The following is a 19,341-nucleotide window of genomic DNA, read 5'->3' as shown; positions in this document are numbered from 1 at the left end:
GCTGCTGCTTGTCAGAGAATAGGCAGTACAGATGGTATGATTTTGGCATTTTCATATCCGCTTGTCGCTTGGAGTGTTTCCAGGGCAAGTGAGGTCTCCAGTTGACCTGATGGGATGGGAGCAGGCCATAGTGGAGAGAATAGGTGGGTGTTTCATTCAGGTCAATCAATGTCTATGGCCCTGCCCTGCAAGTGTTTTCTTCTCTAAACCTTTCCCATTGCTGCGACTCTTTTTTCCTTTGAAAAACAGAGGCCTTTCTCTGCTACTGCAAGTCTAAAGCACAAATGCATCTGCATCTCTTCTGTGTCTCTGACCTAGTTTCCTTTGTATGTACCTGCTATGCTTAAATAAGTGGCACTGAGGTGTGAAAGACAAAGAACAGGCTGTTGGTATGTGAGGTGTGGCCCAATCCTGCATTGTCATTTGGGCTTGTCAGGAGAGCTGACTTGCAGTTCTTCCACCCTGGAGTCGCTGTCTCTAAAAGATTTACCATTAAATAAATCCTTATGAGCACAAATGTGTTCTAAAATAAAATCAAGTTTCCCAGACACTGCAGGTTGAAAACGCAAGGTGTCTGCCAACCTATATATAACTGTTTATGTGTTTGAGAAAGAGAGAGAGTGTGTGTGTGTTCTGGATTTTTTTTGGGTTTTTTTTTTCTTTTTGTTTTTTTGCTGAAAGGTGCAATATAGATTTGGCACTCCCTATGACCTTGTTTCCTACTGAGGAGCAATTTTGGAACATGAGCTTTCTTGATGGTACAGGGTCTAAGAACTGGGACTGAATTGGCTGCATCTGTTGTATGAATACAATAAGTTGTATTCATTCAACTTGTTTTTATTATTGCTTGTTAGCCGCCCTGAGCACGGCCTTGGCTGGGGAGGGTAGGGTATAAATAAAAAAATATTATTATTATTGTTATCTGACAGTCTTCATGTTATATCTGCAGGCTTCTATTTCTTGTATGAAGAAAATTCACGCAAGTTCATGCACATAATATTCCATCATATTTATCTCATTACCTGAACTGAACAAATCCCAGGCACCTAAAAATTTAAAGCTAAGATCTAGTAATTTGGAATATAACCACACTCTGGGTTGTTCTTAGACATATATTGTCACATATAATGTTTAGGATTTTAATGTCAATTCAGGTTTGTGGTTTCTACTGCTTTGGTGAATTCTGTAGCCATGGAGTGACCCGTCTGCATGTGTGTGGAGAGACTACTTCCACTGGAAGGTAATGCTGATTGCTGGTTCAAGACCAGGGAGTAGGTTCAACTTTATAGATTGGTGATGGAGTGGCCGCTGAGACCATATAACACCGGTCCTGAAAGACCTACATTGGCTCCCAGTACATTTCCGAGCGTAATTCAAAGTGTTGGTGCTGACTTTTAAAGCCCTAAATGGCCTCTGCCCATTATACCTGAAGGAGCATCTCCATCCCCATCATTCAGCCCGGACACTGAAGTCCAGCTCTGAGGGCCTTATGGTGGTTCACTCACTGCGAGAAATGAGGTTACAGGGAACCAGGCAGAGGGCCTTCTTGGTGGTGGCGCCCGCCCTGTGGAACACCCTCCCTTCAGATGTGAAGGAAATAAGCTATCTTATCTGTAAAAGACATATGAAGGCAGCCCTGTTTAGGGAAGTTTTTAATTTTGGCTGTTTTATCGTGTTTTTTATATTCTGTTGGGAGCCCCCCAGAGTGGCTGGGGAAACCCAGCCGGATGGGTGGGTTATAAATAAAATAATAATAATAATAATAATAATAATAATAATAATAATAAAATAATAATTAATAATTAGTTCTCGGCCTTAAAGAAGCTTCTGCAGAGGTCTAGGCACTGAAGCACTGCTCATTCCCAATGAGCATTTCCATTTAGAGAACTGCTGAGCTTTCCATCCACAGTGTCTGGGTGGTGGCAGGAGGGCTGTAAAACCTGTGTTTTCAAAACTACTGAGTCAGGCTGTAGTGTAGAGCAAATCAAGCTTGCTTTTCTGATATCTTGCTCAAGTCCCCCCTCTGAAATCATGAGATTTAAGGAAAAGTACATGTTGAATTCTTTGTTCTTCTGCAGTCTGGAGACTGTCAGACAAACAGAACTATTAAAGAAATAAATTGATACAGTGGTGCCCCGCAAGACGAATGCCTCGCAAGACGGAAAACCCGCTAGACGAAAGGGTTTTCCGCTTTGGAGGCGCTTCGCAAAACGAATTTCCCTATGGGCTTGCTTCGCAAGACGAAATGTCTTGCGAGTTTTTCCGATTTTTTTTCCTCCCCCCCCTTTTTCTAAGCCGCTAAGCCGCTTACCAGCTGATCCGATAAGCCGCTAAAAGCTGCTAAGCCGCTAATAGCGCTAATCCGCTAAGCCGTCAATGGGCTTGCTTCGCAAGATGAAAAAACCGCTAGACGAAGAGAATCGCGGAACGGATTCTTTTCGTCTTGCGAGGCACCACTGTACATAATTTGGCATGTGCAGGGTATATTTTTCACATCCTGCAAGTTGTATTTTATCTCTCTTTCCTCTTTCCCTGTGTCTTATGTTATTGCTTGCTTTTCTAAAGAAAATTCAAACCAAATTAACAGCAATATAAAACATGCCTGCACCAAAATGTTGTTCTTGTATTGTCCATTTTAGTTTTTATCATAGACTTGCTTGGATTTGTGTCTCTGTGATTCAGGAATAGATGCCAGTAGCTGAGAGATGAAGGGCTATCTTTTTATGGAAATGTGTACTCCTGTGTATGCAAATATTACAGAGCCTTCAAACTTTCAAACCTCTGGGTGACCCGTTCTTCTAATCCCACATTAGTTTACTGAGGAACCTCTTGCTCTACCTGAAAATACTGGGGACAAGTGAATAGTCAAGGTTACATGCAGAGTTCAAGTGGGCCAGCCCTGTTGCACCTTGGCATTGCCTTACATGGGCCATGAATTAGAATGGATAAAGACAGGGAGAAATAAAATTCAAACCAGATTTTAAAATTAAAATATGATTTTTTTAAAGTTTCAGATGCAATTATCTCACTTAAAATTAAGCTGATTTAAAAATAAATATGAACTTAATGATTTTTTAAAATTTCCTAAAGCTGAATTTCTGATCTCATTGTGCTACTTTTCCTTGTGATGCGAAAACAGTATGGAAAACTTCTTCATATCACAATAGTTAATCTGTTTGTATAGTGACCAAATACAGGGAGTAACATGCAAGTATAGGCACTAGAATCCAGGTGATGCCCTCTTGTATCTCACCAGGTACATCCATTATATGCATGATCTTGTAGTATTTTATACCCAAGCAGTCGAGCCCTGCAGTGCATTCAGTTTTAAAATTATTAATACTGATGACCAAACTACCTGAACAAGTCACTTTCCATTTCAGTAACTACAATTTCTTGCTTTTGGAAACTTGATTGCAACCCAATTTTACTCATATTTATGCAGAAACAAGTTCTTCTTTGTTAACTGAGACATATTGCCAAATAACAGTACGTAGGATTGAGGCCTTAACCTTCAAGTAAATGATTTGCTTAGTGTTCTTACATGTGTACATGGCTTGTCTATAAACAGATATTGGGCTGGCTTCAGCTAAACAGTTGTGCTAACGGGGGCCAGTGCACCAAGTCCTACTAGCACAGCTGGGGTGCGCTCCCCCCGCCCTTCCAAATCTGCTTAGATGGGGTCCAGAGAACCCCTGGAACAATATATGGGGAAAGGAGGGAAGAGATTGTTTTGTCTGGAAAGCAGTAATGTTTGCACTAATGGAATGATAGTTATAGTGTGATGTTGAATTCCACTCATAGTTCTATAGTACAGAAGACAATCTGAACTGCATGGCCAGAGACTTTGAATTACACTTTTAGATATTAAGCCTCTATTTACATGCAAACCAATATGCTTTTTCTTCTTATTTTTCAGTTAAAATGCATGCTTGCTCAGGAAATACTCCAATTTCAAAATGAGTCCTGGATTTAAATAAATGACTTTTTTCTTGGTGATTCAAATTATGGGTTTTACCCAGTGTCCGTCCTCCGCAGAGCAGACCTATTTGAATCAATGAGCATGATTATACTATTAAATGTGCTATCCTGAGTGGAACTTTAGCTGTACAAATAAAACATTTTAAGTGTGTTGTAAAGTGCATTATACAAATAGGACACTAGGTGGTGATGGTGAGTTATGGCAAATTCAATATATTTTTCAAAACTATAAAAAGGCATTTTCGCAGTGTTTTTTTAATATGTGTCTAGATTCTGCCTTAGTTGTGTCCAACCCTGATTTAAATCAAATCACCCTGTTAAGAATGTACAGCAAGCACTTACCCATGGCTGCACATTGCAGGGAAAGATGGGAAGTTCTGGGCAAGCTTTTCTTTTTCAGGAAGCTTTGTCTCCCATAAATTGCTTCTCCATGAGAATAGCCTAGGGCTCCCTAGAACAGTCTTAAAATCCCTGCTATGGCGAAAAGGTAACGCCAGGTAATCACTGCAGACATACTTGTCATTTTTTGCCTTTGTTCATGAAAAACAGTCAATCAAATTTTGTTAACTCAGAAATAAACTAAAACCAGCTATTGTTCAGAGTTAATACCTGCTAATAAAACATGATTGGCTTTCAGCAAAGGATTCTGGTGAGATATTGGCCAAATTGCTGTGTTTAAAGGTGCCTGATAGTTTGGTTTTGAACGTGGGGAACATAATGGCAGGACGTGGCATTTTCAGTTGTTTGAGATAGTAAGATTTCTGCAATGATGACCAGGTGAATATAGTTTACTCCACACTTGATTCCTGGGTTATATTTTGTGTCCACTGTGCCAAAAACAATGGTTCTATGTCAGAATTCTTTACAATGGAAACAAAACACAAAATTTGTACTTAAATGAATTATCAAAATAAGATAAAATGTATGCATATGTGCCCATTTTTGAAAAGCAAAGATGGTTGTGGTGAGGGTGATGGCTGGACTCAAACTCCCACATCATGTTCCTTCTGGGGTAGTTTGCCCACCTTTGGGCCCCACCATGCACTCAGCTGTCACCTGTGGCTCCTAGAAGCAGTTGGCATGTGACATGGGAATGGCTTCAGCTGGCTGGCCTGACCAGGTGAGGATAGCTGATGCGTCTCAAACCCTTTCCCTGCGTGCAAAGACAGGCTCTGGCAGATCGAGCAGACAAGACCAATACTGGGTCCAGTGGTCAAGAAGGCAGTTGTTGCATGTGGTGTAGAGGGAAGTGAGAGGCAGATGGGACTCATCCACCTGGGAAGGTAGCTCATCTCGGAGAAGGAAAACTCTGATTCTAAACCTCCTCTGCCTTGTGGGATATCTTCTGGAGAAGAAAAGAGTAAGGACTAAATTCTACACCAGGGGTAGGCAACCTAAGGCCCAGGGGCTGGAAATGGGCCTATCACCTTCTCAATCCATCCCGCAGACGGTCTGGGAATCAGCGTGTTTTTACATGAGTAGAATGTGTGTTTTTATTTAAAATGCATCTCTGGGTTATTTGTGGGGCAGAGGAATTCGTTCATTCCCCCCCCCCCCCCAAATATACCGTAGTCGGCCCACCACATGGCCTGAGGGATGGTGGACCGGCCCACTGCTGAAAAAGGTTGCTGACCCCTGCTCTACACAAATTCGGAGTGGAATCTAGAAGTTCTGCTTATGTTGATTTTGATATTAATGTGATGAGGTAGTCATGACTTACATCCTACTTAAATGAACAGGATTTAGGAAGCAGGTATAATGAGTTGGATCCAGACTATCTCCTACCCTTTGAGATCAGGACAACAGAAGAAAATATTTGCAAGTAGTAAATGAGTTTGAATTTGAATATCAGGTGGATGTAAACAACTGATTCACTTGGGTGGGAATCCCTTTTAAGCTGGATCATTGCAGCTAAGGCTCTCTCTTTCCCTGTGAGCATAGCTTCAGTAGAAAAAAAACCATGCTCTCATTTTAATTTGGGCATTCTCTCTTTATTGTTGTGCTTGTTGGTGGAAATGGGGATGCTGTGTCTTTAAACGCCTTTCCTTTCCTCAGCCTTGAGGAGGCAGTTACACTCAAGTCTCTGAATGAGGGAGAGAGGGGGTGTGGAAGTAGCCATTGGCAGAGCTCTCTGTGCCATCTCTCCAAGCAGCTGGGGTCTGGTCCTTCTGAGCAGCTTGTCAGAGCAATTAGCTTGCTGTAGCAGTGGCGAGGAGCATTCACATTGCATTTGAAGCTGGGGGTGGGGGCCGAAAAGAAACGGAGGATTCCAAGAACCAAGGTCTCCTGGCAAAATTCCTCTGGTAACTGTTCATGGCAATGAGGTCCTTGTTGAGAAGGGGAAATAGATGACCTACTCAGTGTGCAGCTTCCACTGGGGTGAGTTTATTTTTAGACTGAAGTCTCTGATGATTTTGGTATGGTGGGGAGAGAGAAAGCAAGATAAATGTCTTGCTGATTGCAGTGGAACTAACTATCCTTGTAATTTAATTGTGTAGCATTCTGACTGTTTTGGTATGTCAGTGAGAGGGGCACCTGCCTTTATAAGGTTTTACAGAACGTTTTTTTTTTCTGAATGGTACAGGAGTCTGATTTCATCTCTTCTCCCCATGCTTCCTCCTCCACCTCCTCTAGGCTTGCAGGGTCTCCGTGGCTCCTGTGTCATCAGTTTTTTGTCATATGCTATGCATCCACCTAGAGGGAAGAAGGGAATCCCCTATAAACATACGCAGCTCTTTTGTGTCATTAAGGAGGTCTCCCTGCTGGACTTGTGCTGGGATTCCGTTGTTTTTTTTAACTCATGCTTTGTTTTTATGATGGGAAGCCGAGGACCCATCACTATCCTCATTCACAAATCCTGCACATTTCCCCCCTTTAAGGATTTGTTTAGATCTGAGGAAAGGATGTTGGCTGTTATATTTGAGCAACCACTTGACCATGTATATTCCATTCAACACAATTGGAGTAAACTGATGCCTATTGGTTTTCTTTCTTGTTTGCCTTGATGGTCAAACTGGGTTTTGTGTTGGACAGGGCTCTCCAGGAGGAATTCCCCTGAACCTGATCTAGTGCTCCGTCTATCCTCTTCTCTTTCATCTTTCATATTCCTGGATAAATCTTCATACTGTCTTTGGCTGAAATAAGTGTGTGTGTGTGTGTGTGTGTGTGTGTGTGCGCGCATGTGTATGTGCATGTGTGTGTGTGTGTGTATGTATGTATGAATTATAAACACTGCAGATGCATCCCTAGCTTTCAGAATCCAAACTGGGCTATTTTGAGGGGCTCAGATTGATGAAGCAGACAAAAATATGAGAGCTGCCTCTATTAGGTGGCTTTGCCATAGGTATTTTGTTGCTTGTGCAATGGTAATTGCTTCAGCAAGTGGGTGTTCTCTTCTGTTTTTGTCCTTCTGCTTATGAAACCAATGTTCAGCAAGAGGGGGGGTGGGCGGGCGATGGAACTGCTGTTGCCTCCCCTTTGTGCCTCTCCTTTTCAAGCCCCGCTCCTAGTAGATGGCATCTTTGAATGCATCTGGTAGCTCAGCTAAGAGGGGGTTTCTTTTTGCTTGTCAGCTTCCAAATGCAAGACTTTAATGTCTGCTTTATTGCTGTATGTGGTATATGTGACATCAAAGTAAGCTGCAATAACGGCTGTCATTTGCAGTATGTTTACTTGTAGGCTTCTTTTTTTTAATGGTCAGATAGGAAAGAAAGTAGAGGATGTGGGTTTGAGCAGAACCTCCTTCAACCAGTTTTCCTAATCATTAGCATATACTCCATATAACATTAGAACCTTTATTTGCTGTTCATTGAAGGTTGTTACGTTTCCTTAAAATCATTTTTGGTTTTCCATTCATTGACATTTTACTGCCCACTTGTTCAGTAGACAGCAGAAGTTAATGAAAAGTTGGACTTAATCTGTTTGTGAAATTTAAGGTGATTTGCCTTTGAAAGAGATGCAGTGCAACCTGATTTCCTTCATTCATATTTTATTTTGTGTAGCGCAGACACTTCATCAGACTTCGAATAGGAAAGAGTTAAGATCTATTTTTATGGTTGGGCATGTCCGCCCCCCCCCCCCAATTCCGGAAACAAGCAGCTGGCCCTGTATTTGCAAGTGGCTGAGAGCCCCCAGAAACTAACAAACTCTCCCCCTCCAATCACCGTTTTCTGAAGAAATACTGCCATCGGGCATATAGAGCTGTGGCAAGGAGCAGCAGTGCCCCACAATAAAGGGTTAAAAGGAATTCCAACGCAGTGTCACAAATCTTGACATTACAGAGGAGGTGGATAATTTTCATGCTAGATATTCAGGAAATCCCCATGGTGGACAGCCCCCTTAACTGTTGCCAGGAGACCACTTTGACGTCACTGATGGCAGTTCCTGTCTGCATGTGGGTGCAGTGAACATCCTTCAACAGAGAAACAGTAGCTGATGTGAAACTGGTAAATATGTGCTTCGAAAAAGATAATCCGGCCCCAAGCCCAGCTCATTTTTTCTTAATGACTTTGACTGCACCTGTGAAGCTTGCAGAATTCATGCTCATAGCAAAATCTCCAACCTTGCTGCATGATTTTTAATGTGGATGCCTGCCTGTTCCTAATGGCTAGACAGAAAAGGATTCTCTCCAGGCTTTTGCGTCATCAAAAGGGAAAGCCCTTGCTTTCTTTTGGTGCATCCCTTAAATGGGAGGAGTATGAAAATGGGGGAGGGAAAAACAGTGAGCCGTTGTATAATCATTCATCAAACCTTGAGAATAAATGGAGAATGCATAGAAAAAAGGTATCCTGATTGTTCCCCTCTTTTTTTAACCTTCAGATGGGTTTGCAGGGAGAAGGGGAGAGAAACAAGATGCAATAAAGCAGGCTGCAGAATAAGTTGCTAAATTCTTCCATGTCATTCTGTATTCCTGACTTATTTCAGAACATGAATAGTAGCAAGACCCTTTAAAAATAATGCAGAATATGTGGCCATGCACTCCTCTTTTTCTTGTGGATTTGCAATTCTGTCCTTGGAAAAGATATTAGAGCTGTGCCAGCTGATATGTCTTAATTACAATTAGATCTTAAGATTTGCCTTGTCAGGCATCACATCTGAACAACTACAGTCTTGTCAGTTTTGTATTGGGACATAAGAATTGCCATGTTGGATCAACCAAAGATATGTCTTTCCTGGCACTCCTTCCACCTTTTTAAAAATAATGGCCAGCTAGATGACTCAAATAAATGCACAAGCGGAGCATGATTAACATTATTTTATTATGTATTTTGTATACTCATTTTGTATTTTTCTGTTGTGAACCTGAGATCTTTGAATGGTGGTATACATACACAGTCAGTACATACATACATGTAGTAGTGGGACTCAGTTACATTCGTAAAGATAAAGCGCTTTATATGCGTTATTTCACTGTGACACCAGATGGCACTGTGGAGTCCCGTCTTTTGTCTACAGGATTTCCCTGTATGAAGTTTACAACACGTTTAACTGAATCGCTTCTTTGTTGTGTCTAGAACCAGCCTTAGTATCCTGTTTATTTTCATATTGATTTTTCTACCAGTGGTGGCTGATAACTGGTGGAAGGTGTTCATAGCTACTTCTTAAAACTACACCTAAAATGATTCCTTTGTGTAGCCCCTCAAAACATATTGTCCTAAAGAAATCCATAAGTTATATAATGTTTTCAGTGTAGCCATATGGGCAGTGACTTGGCTGGCATCCTGACTGTATGTGTCTAGAACGAAAGCAGCTAACCCTTCAAATGTGACATTGACAAATTGCCATCTACAGTGGTGCCCCGCAAGATGAATGCCTCGCAAGACGGAAAACTCGCTAGACGAAAGAGTTTTCCGTTTTGGAGGTGCTTCGCAAAACGAATTTCCTATGGGCTTGCTTCGCAAGACTAAAATGTCTTGCGAGTTCCTGAGGGTTTTTTCCCCTCCCCCCTTTTTCTAAGCCGCTAAGCCGCTTATCAGCTGATCCGCTAAGCCGCTAAAAGCTGCTAAGCCGCTAATAGCGCTAAGCCGCTAAGCCGTCAATGGGCTTGCTTCGCAAGACCAAAAAACCGCTAGACGAAGAGACTCGCGGAACGGATTCTTTTTGTCTTGCGAGGCACCACTGTAATGACCACCGAGGATGTGACATACTATCTGAAGCAGCCTTCCTGATGATAAACTTTTGAGGACCCCCCCCCCAAAAAAAAATCTACTGTGGCATCATCCCCAAATGTCTGTGACTGCCACATCTCATCCTGGTAGTTAAAATAAGCATGGGCATCCACTTTTGTATTTCACAAGCAGTTCCCTCTGACAGTGGAAGTTTCTCTCCTTGTTTTCCTCCAAAGGACTACAGACAATGTAATTTCCGTTACAGGTATTTTCGCTAGAATAAGAGGAATTGCAGTCCAATAAGATTGCTTGAGACAGGTGCTTGGGCCTAGCGCTGAGTTGGATAAGATTGCGCAGCAGTGGCCCATGAGTGCTTCTGTCAGTGGCTCTTCCAAATATTGTGTAATGTCTAAAAACAGTTTTCTCAGGCTAAGTCTTACACTGGATTCCATGGCAACATTCAGCCCTTGCATTTTTACTGTTTTAGCCTTTCTTTAGTTAAACCTTGATGAGATAGCTGCTAATACCTTACTGATGTGGCACTCATTCTCCTCCTCCTCCTTGCTTTTCTCAATAAGCGTGAAGCCCCTCCTCCAAAAAAGCTGTGTGCAATAAAGTAGTAGAAAACTTGACTGTTGCCATCCTCTTCTAAGGAACGAAATGGATATACTGTATGAGAAGCAGTTTGATGTCGTGGTTAGTGTGAGGGAATAGGGCCTGGGAGACCTGGATTCTGATCCCTGCTCTGTCATGAAGCTCACAGGGTGATGTGGGTCCGATCACTTTCTCCCAGCCTAACTTACCTCACAGGTGTTTCTGAGGATAAAAAGGGGGCAGAGAGCGCCATGCATATGCCACATTGAGCTTATCGCAGGAAAGGCAGGATGTCAATGTAAGAATGGATAAAATAGTGCAGACTGGCCTGATCTACATATGCAACTGAAAGAAATGGGAGAGCGGACTGCACCACTTGGTACTACAGGTACGAAATCACATTTTTGAAAGATATGTCTTTCTGTAAAACAAAACTAAAACTCATTTTAATTAAGGAGCAAGCTAGATTAGAATCTTTATCTCTGATGTGTTGGCTCTAAACCTGTATTTTTAAAAAACACTGGGAGCATTCCCCTCCCTCTACTATCTCATAATGCTACACACATAGACCAGGCCGTTAATTATTGTTGTTATTATTCATTTCTATACCACTTTATATTTTTAAGAAAAAAACCTTAATGTGGTTTACAACACATTAAAACTTCAAATAAAACAATCAAGAATAAAACATTACTGAAGAAAGTCAAATTTAAAGTATACATTCAAAGCAACATAATTAACAGGAAAATAAATATTATCGTAAAGATCTCAAAGCAAAACAGTACTGAAAAAAATCAAATATAAAATGTACATTTAAAACAGCACAATTAACAAGAGAATAAAATGTTATCATAAGCATAGTGTTAACAGGTTGTTTTTTTGGGGGCGGGAGGGGGTTGTTAGAACACTAATGCACTCATATGGTTGCTCATATGCCATGGGTGCTGCCGCTCATTGGCACCCTTCAGAGAAACAGTGTGCATGAGCACTTGTAACCAGAGCTATACATGCAAATGTAAGAACTTGATCTTTTAGTGTCCAGTACCTGCACTTCGGAACTCCTCACCTAATGATAACCAGGCAGGCGCATTTACTGCACTTTTTTGGGTGCCTGCTAAAATCGTTCTTGTTTAGATGAACCTACTCAGATGTTTAAAAAGTTGATGTGAGTTTTGATTTGTTTTTAGTCTATTGTTATTTTAACTTTTTGAAAGTCTTAAATTATTTTTGTTAATTTTTCTTATTGATTTTTTTTTGTTTTGACTTTTTGTAAGCTGTTTTGAGGTCCGTGTTCTTTTTTTAATAAATAATCAAACAGGGTATAAATTTTATGAAACAAAATAATTAAAATAAATGTGTAATCCTATGTGGTAGGGATAAATCACACATCAAAATGAGTTACAAGTGCAATTTTTTGAAACACACACACACACACACACTATTCAAAAGTTAAAACCTGTGAAAGGTGTATGTGTATCAGAGATGCTACTCAGCTGAGCACCTTTTGGTTTAGGACCGGCCCAGAGAGGATTGAAACTGCTGCTTCAGGCAGTCTAATTTTGATGCTGTGAAGAAGAGCGGAGGGGGGAATAGAGCTTATCCATGCCGTGCAAACAAAGGATTAGAACACGTTCAGCATCCAGAGCTTTGGGGTTCAGAAAAAAAGTTCCTAAGATCGTGAGGGACACAATTGGGATTTATTTATACATGTGTGTGTATGTGTGTGTGTGTGAGTGTGTGTGTGTGTGTGTGAGAGAGAGAGAGAGAGAGAGAGAGAGAGAGAGTTCCTCTCCTGCCTTATAATATTAAAATTGAGGATCGTCCAGTTAAATTGATGGGCAGCAAGTTCAAGCATACTGTGAAACTCACTGCCACAAGATCCGGTGGGGGCCACTGGCTTAGGTGGCTTCAAGAGGAGACCAGACAAATTCAAGGTGATGGCCATCTGGAGCTTCCATGTTCAGAGGCAGCTCTGAAGGCCACTTGCTGGGTACCTGTTGCCATGACAACCAGAGGTGAAGATGTCAGGGCAACAATAGAAACATGAAGTAACACCTTGAGATGCTAGGCTAGGCCAACTTCTGCAGCTATACCACTGGAGTGGGTGGGCTGGCAGCTTGACTCAGTGGATTTAACAGCATAAAGCTGGACTTGAATTCCCCCCTGCAGGAGTTCACCCATAGCCCTCTTTACTGGCCATTGGAAACTGCTTCCAATATACAGTGGTGCCCCGCAAGACGAATGCCTCGCAAGACGAAAAACCCACTAGACGAAAGGGTTTTCCATTTTTCGAGGCGCTTCGCAAGACGAATTTCCCTATGGGCTTGCTTCGCAAGACGAAAACGTCTTTCTTGCGAGTCTTGCGAGTTTTTTCCCTCCCCCCCTTTTTCTAAGCCGCTAAGCCGCTAATAGCTGCTTAGCCGCTAAGCCGCTAATAGCGCTAATCCGCTAACAGGGATGCTTCGCAAGACGAAAAAATCGCTAGACGAAGAGACTCGCGGAACGGATTATTTTCGTCTTGCGAGGCACCACTGTACAGCTCTTGCTTTGTCCTATGAAACTGCATCCATGCTACATGTATATAATTGTGTGGTGAATGAACATCTTTGTATGTCTCTCACTATGTTTATGTAGGTGCTTAAATCCCTGGACATTATTGCAGATTCACCTCTATCGGTTGTCAGCATAGGTGGTTGTTGGCTGGTTGTTAACCAATAGTTGCCTGCGTTTACATAGGCTGGATCTAGAGACATCAAAGAAGAGCTTCAGAAAAATGCATTGCAACCTTTATACAGTCTTACCTTGGATTAAATATGCTTCAGGTTGAGCGCTTTCGGGTTGCGCTCCGCGGTGACCCAGAAGTAACGGAACATGTTACTTCCGGGTTTCGCTGCTCGTGCATGTGCAGACCGTCAAAATGACGTCACACACATGCACAGAAGCGGCGAATCGTGACCAGCGGGTTGCGTTTGCTTCAGGTTGTAAACGGGGATCCGGAACGGATCCCATTCATATCCAGAGGTACCACTGTAATGAGAAATCATGTTGGCAAAAATAGAACTCCACAGCGCCATCTGGTGTCACAGTGTTATATTGCATATAAAACGCATATAAAACACTTTTTCTTTACCAATCTAGCTGTGTCCCTAGTCAGCAACTTTTCCCTCTGTCCTTTTTCTCTACGCTCTGCCTTTCTGATACCATTGGTGATGCTGTGTCACAAGAGAGAGATTTAGGCAAGCAGTTCCAATGATGTGGGGATATTATGAGCAACAAGGTGACATCTGTCTTGATTTGTCGAGCTTGCAAACTCTGCTCACTTGGCACGACTGTTCAGTGTGAGTTATGTCATGAAAATCCAGCCAGCCAAGTGAAATCCTTGGTGGCAATAATTTTAATCCCTTTGGTGGATTTGTTTTGTCACTGGCTGCTGTACTAATTAGAGGTGCTGATTGCACCTGTATGTCAGAAGACCTCTGGGCTGCTTTCTCTCTCTCAAGCTATCCAGGCTATTAGCATTCTAACAGCTGCTCTGAGAACAGAGTTGAAGTGACCGTCTAGCCACTGTAATGTCTGAGAAAATCTCTTCTTCCTCAGTTATGTACTCGGCACAAAGATGGATACAAGATATTCCAGCATTATCTAGATAAAAGGAAGCCATGCTCCACTTAACGAGAATGGAGCAGAGGTAATATTCTTGTAGGGATGAGAATGAATGGATTCTTGTTCCTTTACTCAGTCTTTGTTTTGGATTCAATTTCATGTGCCCTGCGGGGATCCTGCAGTTTTTCTAGTGCAGAGTGAACCCCTAGCATTTTAAAGAATTCATTTGTTAGGAAGACCTTGGAGTAGGGAGCAGGAAAAGAATAGAAAGGGCTCATCTCAGAAAATAAGTTTATTTAAAAGTGTGAGACAGACTTCCCTAAAAAGGGTGTGTGTCGGGGGGAAGCCAGCTACCCTGCATGTCTTTTAAGTTTATTTTGAAATACCCCCACTTGCATGGGTCTACAAATATTAGCTAGCCTTGATTGTGATAAAATTAGCATCCAAACTGCCAAAAGACGGGAACTGATGAAATAGAATTCAGGTTACAAATACTTGAAATACAATTCAAGTAATGATTTCTCAGTGTCTGAATAATTTTCTCAGGCCTTGAAAGCCCCAGTACTTGTTTGCCTCTGGAGTGTTGGTTTCTTGAGGAAGCTGAGCCCAGTGGTTCTCAAAGCTCAGTAAGATGCTTGAACCACTCAAATCAATACATATTAGCACAGTGAAGATTGCCCCATAAGGAAGCTTTCCATTGTAGGCTCTGAGGTTTTAAAACACTTTAAAATCACAGAATATGTTTTGTGTAATTCTGAGGAGAGTGATGCTTGGTCATCATTTGAAAGCTGCAGGTCTCCCACCTTCTAAGTGGATTTTTGAAATGTACCGTATTTTTTGCTCTATAAGACGCACCAGACCACAAGACGCACCTAGTTTTTGGAGGAGGAAAACAAGAAAAAAATATTCTGAATCTCAGAAGCCAGAACAGCAAGAGGAATCCCTCTTGCTGTTCTGGCTTCTGGGATAGCTGCACAGCCTGCATTCTCTCCATAAGACGCACACACATTTCCCCTTACTTTTTAGGAGGGAAAAAGTGAGTCTTATAGAGCAAAAAATATGGTAGATTGGCTCTCAATGTGATGAAAAGTTCCTGAAATGCGTCAAGCCACATTTCCAACCCCCATATTCATACATAGTATGTACTTATATACTGTGGACTTTCCTTTCAGCCATTGACAGGATTTATTATATTTAAGAGCTGTCCCATAATGTAACATTCCCTGAGAGTTGCGTGAGCTCTCCGTTTATAGAACGTGAATTGTATGCAATTTAATTGCTGTTTGGAACTCAATATTTGTTGCTGCATTGTGATCTTGGAATCTTTGTACACTGTACATTTTTGTTATTAAATATTATCCATATTTGTTTATACTGTATATTTTGGTTTATACTGACTTGTTTGTCTTTGTAATTTATTTTATGGTGCTAATAGCCAGTAAATTTTTGTTTGTTGCCCCAACAAGCTTGAGTTCCGGCACGCGCAAGAGAACTCCAGAAAAGGAAAGCACCAATAGCAGCTATTACACATAGGGTTTGTTTGTTTGTTTGTAGGTAGGTGTGTTTTTCTTTTTCTTTTTATTATTAAAACAACAACAACACTACTGGCACCTGAGGACTGAAGACAGAGCTGTGAGCAGTGTGCTGTAATGGCTCATGCCTGCCAGTTTAAACAGCTGTGGCATTCCTCAGCACCCGCGACAGAGCACTTGTGGTTGGGGTGAGCATGTAGGCGGCTGGATGGGAGGAAAGATGAGCAGGTTGTTCCAATCAGTGGCATTTAGTTACTTACTGTAGGTCCCTAGAAAATTGCATTGTGGGCCCAAAACACTTGACTTCTAATGCAATCAAATGCCCTTCACCATTAGGACAAAATGGGTCAAGCACGCATTCTTTTCTTTTGGGTCAGCTATGTTTGTTCTGAGAATTGGTTTCTTCTCTTCTTTGCTCCCACCACGATCTGTACAGGCTTCTCTACATTGGGTTAGTAGATAGCATGATTTTGCTTTGCATTGGGATGCTAAATCTGTTGTTTTCTGACAAGTGAAGCACCCTGCTTGTTTTGAAATTGTGTTGCATGATAGACATATGCAGCAGGTTTTGGTTTTTAAAAAAGAAACCTTCAAATATAATAATAATAATAATAATAATAATAATAATAATAATAATAATAATACAGTGGTACCTCGGTTTAAGAACAGCCCTGTTTATGAACTATTCGGTATATGAACTCCGCAAAACCAGAAGTAGTGTCCCGGTTTGTGAACTTTACCTCCATCTAAGAACGGAATCTGAACGGTGGAAGGGCAGCGGCGGCGGGAGGCCTCATTACGGAAGGCGTGTCTTGGTTTAAGAATGGCTTTGGTTTAAGAACGGACTTCCGGAACGGATTAAGTCCATAAACCAAGGTACCACTGTAATAAACTTGTCTTGTTGCTCGTAGCGATGGAGCCTGTTGCCATGGAGGCATGATTCAGATTGGTTGACCCAGAGGCCAGTGTGCAAATAGAGAACAAGAACATCGTCATTTAACCTTGCAGAATGGTCTAATTTAGTGAGATGTGACGTTAATGCCAAAACCTTGTGCAGAGTTGTAGAACTGAGGTACTAGCATTTGCTCCTACTACTGGGAATTTTTGTTTTGGAAAGAACTGAGACAAAAGCTGTGTTTTCTGCCGCCTCTGGTTTGTCTGAGCAGACACTGTTGAGGTCTGAGTAGAGGCCCAGTACACATGCTGTGATAAGCCAAACCATGGCTTACTGAGTATGCATGCTAACTCTTAAGTTTGTGTCAGCGCCCCCCCCCTTCTCTTTCCAAAGCTGGGAAGTGCGCTGGCTTAGCATTACATGCAAACGAGTACCTGTGTCTGCTTTGCTCTGAACAAACTGCCAAGATGAAGCCACAATCCTCAGTTCGGATATTGTAGAAAACCAGACTTGTTTCGTTTATTATTTGTGCTTACATCCTGCTTGTTTCCAAGTGGCCCAAGGTGTGTTACCTAAACACCACAGTTAAAAATATATGCACTATACATTAGAATAATAAAAACCATTAACACACACACACATCCTGGCAACATCAGAATATCAAAACACAGAACTGCAGTGTAAAGAAATGTGTCCTGACCAGTTGTTGGAACGTACAGTGATAGGTCAAGACACACCTCAGAGGGGAGGTCACTTGAAAAAATGCCCTTTCATGCGCTGTAGTGGTAGCACTACAAGCAGGCCCTCCCTTGCTGATCATAACTCCCAGGCAAAGTTGATATGGGAGGAGGTACTCCTTCAGATGTTTTGGGCCCAAGTTATATAGGGCTTCATGTATCAATATTAACGCCTCAAATTCAGTTTGGCAGTGAATTGGCAACCAGTACAAATCTTTCAACCAGCGAAATATGTGTTTGGTCAGAGATGATCAGCAGCATCCTTGCTGTTGCACTCTGCACTAGTAGCAGCTCCCAAGCTGTTTTCAAGGGCAGCCCCACATAGACCTGATTGCAATAGTCCGAACTAGAAATTACCAGAGCATGAATCATAGAATCATAGAGTTGGAAGAGACCACAAGGGCCATCGAGTCCAACCCCCTGCCAAGCAGGAAACACCATCAGAGCACTCCTGACATATGGTTGTCAAGCCTCTGCTTAAAGACCTCCAAAGAAGGAAACTCCACCACACTCCTTGGCAGCAAATTCCACTGTCGAACAGCTCTTACTGTCAGGAAGTTCTTCCTAATGTTTGGGGGAATCTTTTTTCTTGTAGTTTGGAACCATTGCTCCGTGTCCGCTTCGCTGGAGCAGCAGAAAACAACCTTTCTCCCTCCTCCATGTGACATCCTTTTATATATTTGAACATGGCTATCATATCACCCCTTAATCTCCTTTTCTCCAGGCTAAACATGCCCAGCTCCCTTAGCCGTTCCTCATAAGGCATCGTTTCCAGGCCTTTGACCATTTTGGTTGCCCTCCTCTGGACACGTTCCAGTTTGTCAGTGTCCTTCTTGAACTGTGGTGCCCAGAACTGGACACAGTACTCCAGGTGAGGTCTGACCAGAGCAGAATACAGTGGCACTATTACTTCCCTTGATCTAGATGCTATACTCCTATTGATGCAGCCCAGAATTGCATTGGCTTTTTTAGCTGCCGCGTCACACTGTTGGCTCATGTCAAGTTTGTGGTCAACCAAGACTCCTAGATCCTTTTCACATGTACTGCTCTCAAGCCAGGTGTCACCCATCTTGTATTTGTGCCTCTCATTTTTTTTGCCCAAGTGCAATACTTTACATTTCTCCCTATTAAAATTCATCTTGTTTGTTGTGGCCCAGTTCTCTAATCTGTCAAGGTCGTTTTGAAGTGTGATCCTGTCCTCTGGGGTGTTAGCCACCCCTCCCAGTTTGGTGTCATCTGCAAATTTGATCAGGATGCCCTTGAGTCCATCATCCAAGTCGTTGATAAAGATGTTGAATAAGACTGGGCCCAAGGCAGAACCCTGTGGCACCCCACTAGTCACTTTTCTCCAGGATGAAGAGGAACCATTGATGAGTACCCTTTGGGTTCGGTCAGTCAGCCAGTTACAAATCCACTGAGTGGTAGCATAGTCAAGACCGCATTTTACCAGCTTCTTTACAAGAATATCATGGGGCTCCTTGTCAAATGCCTTGCTGAAATCAAGGTAGGCTACATCCACTGCGTATTGTGACCACAATATCCTATCCAGGAAGGTTCATAGTTGAAGAACCAGCCATAACTGGAAATGGGCACTCCTAACCACCAAGGTCACCTGGATTTCAGGAGACCTAGATGGATCAAGGAGTACCCACAATCTATGCATCTGTTCCTTCCAGGGGAGTGCAAACCCATCCAGAACTGGCAGTCCGCATGTTTCCTGAACTTGAGAACTTGCAACACATAGTGCCTCTGTCTTATCTGGATTCAGTTTCAATTTATTGGTCCCCATACAGATCATTGCCACTTCCAGGCAACAGACAAGCACCTGAACTGCCACTCCTGATTCAGATTAATTGGAGGGACAGACCTGGGTGTCATCACCACTAATATCA

The 19,341-nt window shown here is 42.2% G+C and overlaps 1 protein-coding gene across 10 annotated transcripts in view; it reads left to right on the top strand.

Moving 5' to 3' along the window:
* Positions 1-19,341, top strand: part of R3HDM2 (R3H domain containing 2) — a gene marked incomplete at its 3' end in the record, with an annotated part of 134,764 nt that overhangs the window by 37,477 nt on the left and 77,946 nt on the right. The window contains exon 1 of one of the 10 annotated variants that reach the window (XM_079967077.1): positions 6,089-6,360. The exons of the other annotated variants lie outside the window; for them this stretch is intronic. Of the gene's footprint in view, positions 1-6,088; positions 6,361-19,341 lie in introns of those variants that run through there. 10 annotated transcript variants of the gene reach the window in all.

Source organism: Podarcis cretensis, assembly GCF_951804945.1.
Source record: "Podarcis cretensis genome assembly, chromosome: 2".
Classification (NCBI taxonomy): domain Eukaryota; kingdom Metazoa; phylum Chordata; class Lepidosauria; order Squamata; family Lacertidae; genus Podarcis; species Podarcis cretensis.
The sequence above is the reverse complement of the archived record's forward strand: the minus strand, read 5'-3'. Positions and strand labels throughout refer to the sequence as shown.